The sequence below is a fragment of the Catharus ustulatus genome, chromosome 14 (genome assembly GCF_009819885.2).
Source record: "Catharus ustulatus isolate bCatUst1 chromosome 14, bCatUst1.pri.v2, whole genome shotgun sequence".
Classification (NCBI taxonomy): domain Eukaryota; kingdom Metazoa; phylum Chordata; class Aves; order Passeriformes; family Turdidae; genus Catharus; species Catharus ustulatus.
In genome coordinates, this window is record NC_046234.1 from 2,439,086 (window position 1) to 2,448,769 (window position 9,684).

Consider the following 9,684-nt stretch of genomic DNA (forward strand, 5'->3'; position numbering starts at 1 on the left):
CCCACACCTCCAGTCAGATGAGGTTTCCTCACTAGCTCGACCCCAGCATTCCCACAGTAATCTCAGATGTCTTGTTCCATAAATCAATTTATTCACAGTGTAATAACACAGGACCAGCTCACCCCAAGCCACCTGGACTAAATATATTCCTCAACACTATCACCATCTATTATTTGTTCTCACCTTACCCTCCCTACACAGTTGTTTCTGCTCTCCTATCTTGTTCTTTGCCTTCTTTTCACCCATGTAAAGCAGCCTAATCATCAGCTTTATCATCTTCACCTGGATCAGTAAATGACTGCTGACAAACACCTTCCAGACAACAATTGCAATCTCTTTCTCCAAACTATTTCTTAAAACCTCCTCTTTCAAGAATACTTTTATATAACAAAGCTTCAGAGACAAGGAGGAGCCCATCACAAAGCCAGAGAAATCTACTAATAGTAGATTTTGCCTACACTGCTGTCCATAGGTGTATAGGACACAAATCTGAAACCCTTTCCAGCTAGTTGTTTGAATGACTAAAGAAACAATTGCTCTTTTCTCTGGGGCTACACTCAGGCAGACTGACAGAACTGTCTCCTTGCTCAACAGCAGTAAATACAAGTGAAACAGGTCTAAGGAGTTTTGACCCTTCATAGCCTTGTCTGTAGAGGAAGCCCTACCTCCCTTCACTTTGTCCTGTGACATAAACCACTGGCCTGAGTACATTTATTTCCCTGGAGTCACTGAGCCCAGGAAGTGACAGCTGGGAGGAGGCCAATGTTGGGTCATGATCTAGTTCACACCCGGTAAGACAATTACCTGCCAGGTGTGGATGTGAAAGGCGCTGGTTGGAGAGATGTTTGTTGCCTGCCAGCATGAGACCTGGCTCAGGCACTTGCCACTCCCATTAACTGGGAAGCATGAGCAAATTGTCCTTAAAATAAAGATGTGGAGAAGCAAACTACGAGACTCTGCAGCTGATTGCAGATGGAACTTCAGGGCAGGACTAGGTAACACCTTCTCTACTCTATAATGATGAGTAACCCCAAATTTCATTACAGATTACAAGGGCTTACTAAAGCAGTCTGACTACATGATGTACTAAGAATAATTATGATCTACCCATCTTGGTCATAGTAGTAATTAAGTTGCTATATCTGTAACAGGTTTAATAACAAGGCAAAGAGTGAATGGGAGAGAAAAAGTAATTTCCTTGTCTCATTGGTCATTGTTTCCCATATGCCTAGGATATCTTTGTGAGGAGAACTGAAAATGAAGGGAGAATTCCAGCACAGAAGACTATATTTAAATATAAGGGAATGTGAGGTCTGTCCTTGTGCTACACTAATGCAATACTCTCCTAAGTGGGGTGCATTCCCTCCAGGGGTACACAAGACAATATGCTGGAAGGAAGAAGATGGTTTTTACACCATTATAATGAAAATATACCCTCAGTCTTTATTCAATTTTTATCTCATCCTTTTTTAATTGTGTGTGTGTTTTTATAAGGTGTATAATACATTTAAAATTCATAGGGTATAGTAGTGTGGGTAAATGCTCAAAAGCATTTTCCTGAGAGGGGCACATGATCAAAAAGTATAGAAACCCAAAGGACTGGTCTTGCAGGTAGCACCAGATCAGCTCTAAAACTAGAAGTAGTGTGAAACAGCAAAACAGTTGAGGCAGGTAAGGATCAGGGGAGATGCACTATTCAGAACCCTTGAGCTTGGACCCGAACATCCTCCTCTGAACATCAGCCCATGAGGAGATCGAGTAAAATGAAAAATCCTCTGGATGGTAAAGATATAATCACAAAACAAGGAAAATTCAGTTACTTGTTAATGCCTCTTGCTGCTGTTCCAAATAATTCCATAAATACAAGATTCCTTCTGTAAGAACTCTAACCTGTCTACAGATGATGCTTTAAATGTGCTACAGTATTTTCTGCAGACTTTCCTAACTCAAAGCATGTCATTCAGTATGGGCTGTATGCTTCTTATTAACAACATTAAGCAAATAGAAGAGTGATTGTTCTAAGAAAAAAAAGTTTCTTGAAGTATAAGAATATGAAAATTGCTGCAGTGGGTAACAATAATTCCCTAGAGTTTATCCTGACATTCTTAACAGTATATATTACTTAACTGATAGATCATAACAGCTAATTTAGAGCTATTAGGTCTATTGCATAAATATGTGGTCAAGGGCACTTTAATGTACACCACTGTTACTTCAGACTGTAACAGCTGCTTTGGAGCTGTCAGCCTACTTTGTTGCAATCTATTTTAATCTTAAAAAGAAAAAAAAATAAACCAAAACCATCCTAATTACTTTGTAGCTGCTAGTGCACATTTTAAGCTGATTGTTTGGTGCCATAGCTGAGCATTGTTTGAGTAGGGGAGGTGAAATACCATAAAGAAGAGGTATCGTTACCATCACACAAATCACAGGGGACTGAAACTCAGAGTTAATAACAAAGATGCCTGCCATGTGTTTACAGAGGACAAACAACAAGAAAAGAGAGGATGTGAGACAGATTATTTCTTTGTTTAACTCTGTACTCTGCTACTTTAAAAACCTAAGAGGAACCATTAAAGCAATGTTTATAGTTAAAAAGCAATATCTGCTTGCAACCCCACTTCCCAGCCCAGCTCCCTGCTGCCAGCCATCTGGGAAAGCTCTGCTGGGAAAGGGGGTGCAGCCCAGCTCCTCCAGTGCAGCAACCAGCACAGTCAGAGCTCCCAACATAGCAATTCAATGTTAAGAGCAGTGCCACCTTTTCCTGTCTTCTGGCCATTTGGCACATTACATTCCTGCTCTACCCATAAGCACAGACAAGTGGCTGAGAAGGTCAGAGAGGCACCCAGTCTTAGAGATCAGAAATGTAGGGGTTCAGCTGCTTTTAAGCACATGCAAAGGCCAATATAAATGCCCAGAAAATCCAGTTGTCTGTCTCTACCAGTCTCTGCTCAGAATGTGATTCTCTATAATCATGTCATTCAAAGAGACTTTTGCTAAGTACTGAGGGAAAAGCGGCATCCTTCAGTGAGGGGAGGAAAATGCCTGTTGCTGCAAGCTATCCATCATCTTAAAAAAATCCAAGATGTACTAAAGCTCCCTAAATTTTTATTCCCAACAGAGCAGGATAAGTTCAATGTTTTCTTGACAGGCAGTCCTCCCATGTCAAAATCTACTTCCCAATACAGTTTTGGAGGCATTCACCTGCCTCCAAAATAAATAAATAAATAAATAAATGCCTATCATGTCTTTACCTGAGAACTATTTTCTTCTTGCTGCTTTTTCCGTGTTTTGTTGGTTTTTTTTTTCCCCCTTGCGTATTTGGGGAAAACTATCGTCATACCCCCCACTCCCCCCTCCATCCCCAGCCAGGAAATAGTCATTTTGAGGCAAGACCTTAAAATTGATGATTTTGAAAGTTTTCCCTACTGCCATGCTGTTCTGCTCCTGCATTCCTGTGGTGCCAACAGATGAAGTTGTAAGCCTGTTCGCCTCCCTGCATCTAATCCTGATACTACTCAGCAGCAGGGAAGGTGGGCAAATGTTCACTAGCAGTTGTTGGCAAAGAAACACAGCAGGATTTAAACTGGATGATGCCACTGCATGTGTAAAACAACCATTTGAGCAAATGCTGCTATAGCAGCATCTTTAACCAGTAAAACAGAATTTGCTGTTAACCTTTTGTTTTCTAGCTAGCTGTGCTGATGAGTTATGATTAATTGTAGTTATGTCTACAAAAGAACTCCAAACCTAAATGAATAACCAATTAAGCTTATAGATTTAAAAAAAAAAAAAAAAAATGCCTGTAGCACTTGCTGTGACAGACTTTTAGAGTGCTCATATATAACTAAAATTAATTGCAAAAGGAAAATGTGAATAACATTCTGTTGTGTTCTGGTGAGGGTTCCATGTTATTTTTCACAAGTTCATTTTTCCCATGAACCTCCTTTTCTTCTTTTCCAGTTTGCACAGCCTGGTCTTTAGCTGATGTGCCCCAACACCAGATTTTTCATGGTTTAAACATACTCATAGCATTCTAGGACTGTTCCGGATGAGCATCACCATAACAGTAATATTCAAAAGCTCGAGCTGGGCCACTTACTGTGACATCAAAACAATGGATAAAGGGCACCCCAATTACTGCTTTTCCCCAGGCTCTTAACTTTCCTTGCTTCTGAGAGTTTTTCATAGAGACTATAAGAGTTCCTTCCTTCAAACTGAGCTCTGTTATTATTTAAAGCTATCGCCTTGGTATCTGGGAAATAGAAGTTAAAATATCAGCTGTCAATGCACCCAGTGTTAGGAACAGGAATTAACTTTTCCCTGTCCTTCCTTGAAGATGATGGGAAAAGACACATCACACAGCCAACCACAATGACCTATTGCAGTTCATAAGGCCATGTTTAATTGAAGAAATTGCTTTTTGGCAATGCTGCAGCCTGTCTGGGGCATTTAACTGAAGCAGAGCTTTCCCATTAGGAAATGTATGCAAGAGCATTTTATACCGTGCATTATCTCTCTGGATCTCCTAGCTGTGCCCTAAGTCCTAAGCACAGGTTCTGTGTCTGTTGGCTTAGTTTCTCCATCCCATATTTGCCACACACATCTTGTGTGTTAGTGCTGGATCAATTACCTGGAATATGAAAATGTTTAAGACTTGGAGAGTCAATAAAACCCCCAAGAGTGGCTTGAGCAAGAGTGCACTGCTAATGGCAGGCCCAGCACCTGCATCAGAAGATTCCTTTTATAAGAGAAAGTTGCTTCAATATTTTCAATTTGACTCAGCTGATGATCCACACCAGGTGGAATATCAAACAGCTGTAGCCTAACAGACTGAAAAATCACCCTCTTGAAAAGCAGGGAGATGAATACAGCAGGACCAGAGCATCTGTAGCCACACTCCTTTGTAGAGGGAGCTCCCTGTAGAATTGCTATCCTCCTTCCCACATTGCCTGAATGTCATCTGGCACAGCCAAACCTTCAGAGCCACCAGGACAGAGGTGGTGGTTGATGCTACAGAGAAACAGATGTTGCAAAGTGAAGCTCTATTGCACTTACCTGGACACAGAACAAAACACACACATGTTCTCAGAGATTTATCCACTGAGATGGGAGATACACACAGGATAGTGCTGTGAGGAAATAGTGCAGAAAGAAACATGGCTTTTGTGAAGGGACTTGGAAGCAGTACAGTGAAACTTAGAAGGTTAAAGCAGTACAGCTGTGGACAGTTTCCCCTTTCATCTGGCAGAAACAATTTTTCCCAGTGTTTTGTTAGAACAGAAAAGTTTTGAAGCACAAACACCAGAAGCAAAATTGCTTTAGAGAGAATCAGTTGCTCCACTGGGACCTTACAGGAGAACATAAAACACCTTTTTCAGGGAGACCTTTACACTTCATTTTAGCTGTGCATCCAAGCCTAGATCAGCAAGATCATAGCAACCATAACATTTAAAAATTACATTCCTTACATGGAAATAAGCTGGGAAAATATTTGTTGAGTAATGAAGTACATTCTTCTGTATCTGCACCAGCTGGCATTGCATGAATCTCAGTTGGGTAAAATAGGCCTCAGAATTGAACTTTAAGCCTTCAAAAATACAAGTTCCCCAGTCACAGAGATTTTGCTTAAATACAATTCTGTATTTGGCCTTGGATTTTTGAGCTTTACAGTTAAAACCTATTCTCTCATTCCACTGTATTTATTTTTAAAGTTAAATTCTCATGACTTTGAAAGCTTTCTAAAGGTCAGAAGAGAGAAGTACCAAATATTGCCACAATCACCCACAATGTAATGCAGTCATTTCATATTACTTTAAAGCTTTCGAAAAAACTTGGTGACTTTTCATCTCAGGGAGTGTGGGTCAGGTTTCAGAGGCAACAGAAAGTAAGCCAAATCCTTTGCCATTAGACTCTGCCATGCAGGCTCTGGGTGATGTGATGAAAGAGCTGTCCTGATTTTAAAGCTGTGTCATAGCTCCCACCTCTGGGGGAGCAGCATCCACCCCTGGACTCAGCTATCAAGCATCAAGTTGTGTAGCCCTGTATTTATTTAATCTTTGTGAAGATAAAGAAGGATGTTCCACTGAGAGCTCTTTTGTTTCACACTCTCTCAGTTCAATAGGAGAGAGAACCGAGCTGAAACCACAAGCAATGGCTTGTATATCATGTAAGTCTTCTAAAGCCTTGTCATCATATGCTGTATTATGTTGTCTTTTTTACTGAGTGACCATTGCTCTATTGTACACTATCTGCCTTTTTGTGACTTGATGAACCATATTGAAAAAGGTAGAAATCAATAAAGGTCTCCAGAACCCAAAACCTTGGCGGGAAAAATGTTTTCCTGCAGCACCATCTTGTGGTTCCTGATTTTAGTACTGAAGATATCCCTCCCTCTCCCTGGGCCGGGAAGGTTTTTCTGCAGGCTTGGGAACCACACCCAGCTTTCAGTAGCTTCTTTTCTAGCCACAGAGGTACTGTGAGGAGCCTGGCAAAAATGATTGTGCCCTATTGTAGCTGACCTGGATCCTCATCGAGTTCTTGGGAAGGGATAGAAGGGACAAAGTAAAATGGAATTTGGCTCAGCAACATGCAGCTTGATATACATGATAAAATCAGCGGCCTAGGCACTGGGGAAAAGACATGTTTCAGTTAGATGTGAGGTGACAAAATTGTTCTGTAATATGCTTAGGTCCAGGAGACCAAAAACAAGAAACCAAAATAAATTTATGCAAGGGATTTGAATATTCAGTGTAAGCAGGCAGCCAATCAGCTGATCAAAGCACCCACCTTTTTGTGATACTGTGAGTACAATTTGCATCACACACAGGCCTGTGAATAAATATCTGTGCTTTGACCCTAAGGTGGCAATCTTGACCTTCAATAGTAATGAAATAGCTATTATGACATCTTAGGCACAGAGAACAGTTATTTCACTAATACCCATGGGTTGAAAGCTATTAGTTCAATGCATTGTCAAGCTAATAGAGAAATTAAAATGTAAAATCAGAATTTTTGTCTTCTCCAATTGAAAAGCAAAACTTCCAGGTTTTTAGAACACCTTACAGCAAAGCTGCTGAATGGAAAAGGACAGGCCCCACCTTTGTGTACTGTGCCTTGGACTGCTGTCCCACTAAGGGGAACACAACCTGGCTGTGACTTTTTCATCTCACCTCCTCCTCTAACAGAACATTTTGCTTATGCTCCTCTTGTTCTGGTGCTGCCAGATATAGTTACTGCAGATGCACTGATTGCTCACCCTTAAATACAGTTGTTTTACCTGAGTATGTCCTTTTGTCAGGATGCTATGTGACATTGAAACTAGTTATGCTGCCAATGACATGGAAACTGGAGGAATTTATTGATCAAAATCAAAATCATGAAGCACCATATGAATACCTAACTTCCTCTGGAGTACAACTTGCTCTCCAAAATCACCAGCCACGAGGATTTCTCTGGTTTGTCACTTGCACAGTTCAGCTGTGACAGTGTCTCGAAATTCATGCAGTAGGAAACTGCTTTTTTCTTTGTCAAAATATCTTTATACATACTTCACCTTCCATAAAAATAATATAAATAAAGAGCAAATACACATCAGATTTAGAAAGCAAACAGTGCCCTATTCAGTTTCCATTGTTCTGTTGCTCCACAGAACAATAGTTTTATTACACTAAAAACAGTGCAATACTTTTGCTTGCAAAATTTCAACCAAATTATCTGTAACACAATGCATCTGGCAGTGGTTGCAATGTCAGGCTTTAAACTCCTGCACATAGTTACAATTGATCATCAGCACGTACTCCAAGAATTTAATGAGATTACCCATATGCATATTCCACCCACATTACACTTAAGTGAGTCCCTCTTAAGGACTTGGGAAACTAAGAAAAATGTTTTAAATGGGGAATTCTGAATGTACAAAGTTTCTAAGAATCAGTCATAATATTTATACTCCAGCTTAGGACCAAAGCTCCATTCCTGCCAGTTGTAGCTTTTAGAAATTCCACTACATGGACTTCACAGTCCCAAAGACATATCACAAGTGATTGCATTGTTATGGGTGATACTGATTTCTACTGACATTCTTTTGAGTGCTCACTCTGCACTCAGCTGTTAAAAAGTGTTACACATTTGTTTCTTGTATTTTTGTTACACTGCAGAGAAATGGAAAGAAATTCCATTTTGGAATCACCTGATTTGGGAGACAGGTCATCCTAAGATCAAAAAAAGTTGTGTGGTGCAATACCCAGCAGAGAGAACAACTCCAGAGACGACACTCTCGCAGTTTCCTTAAGTACAGTAATTTCACGACTACAAGCCGTACCAGATTATAAGGCGCGCTCTTTTTTTGCAGCGAGGATCTGCGTACAACAAAGTAATGAATTAGTAACAGAATCGCGCAATCACAGGGCTTACTGGCAGGTGCTCAATTTGCAAACATTTTTCACAGATCAGTGTAGCCTTTAAATGCAGCCCCAGGTGCCCTCCCCATGCCGCGGGCCCTGGCACTCCCGCTCGCCCCTGGCACCGGCTGGCACGGCTTGGCTCTCGCAGCTGGTGCGGCTCGACTCTCGCGGCTGCCACGCCTCGCAGCTTCGGGTTCCCGTGGAGCTGCCGCGCCTCGTGGCTCGCACTTCTGGGTTGGCAAATTTCCAAACTTTGTCCATATATAAGGCACACTGGATTATAAGGCGCACTTCTGGGTTTTGATCAAAATTTTAGTCAAAAGGGTGCGCCTTATAGTAGTGAAATTACTGTACTTTGTATTTTTACCAAGCATATCTTTAAAGCAATTGCCCAACAACAGACTTCCCAAATCCTCAGTAGCCTGGTAAAGAATTAGCAGTTCTTCTCAGCAAGAGCAGCACTACTGTGCTATGGGGCCATCCAATGAGGAAGCAGAGCAAGCTTCCTCTCAATATCAATCTAGTGAGTGACAACACTCCCTTAATCTTTTTCTAAGACTGACCCCAAAGGTGAAATGGATACGTAACTGCTATCTTTATATCCCTCCACAGGGATGCTATAGTATGAACAGAATACTGACTTTACTATTCAGGGGCTGCCACAAACAGTTTGCCCTTCAGTGTTACCAGGATTTTTTTTGTACAGGAGATATGGAAGGAGTGCAAGAAACTAGAATGAAAAAAACTTTTACTGCAAAATCAATATTATAATCAAGGGTTAACAACTTTGTATTAGTTCAATGCTAAAATAAAATGTGTCATTTTCTAGGAGATAGTCAAATAATCCTGATGTCTTCTGATTGATCTTCAGGATCAGGTGGATGTTCCTATATACCAAAGGGAGAAAAAAAATCCCAAACATGAGTATAACTTGATTTAGGGAACCTTTACATTTCTGCCAAATCAGTACTCTCCCTGAAATACTTCTTTATTGTCTAATGACCTCCACGACACTTTTTTATTTCATTGTGACCTTTAGTAGGGTTTAGCTTGGCACGGTCACATGAAGTAAACAGCATTCGCTCTCAGATTACCTTTATCTCAGTAGCAATTGCTCTTCAGCATTTAGGAAGAACGCCAAGAATGTCAAGGTGTGGAGCTATGGGAATACCTCAGCTACAAAGCACCCCTATCCATACTGAAAGACAGGCTTTTGAGCACCTGTAAATGGATCTGCCTCTCCTGAAAGCAGCAAACCCATTGCGTTTCCACTTTCTCA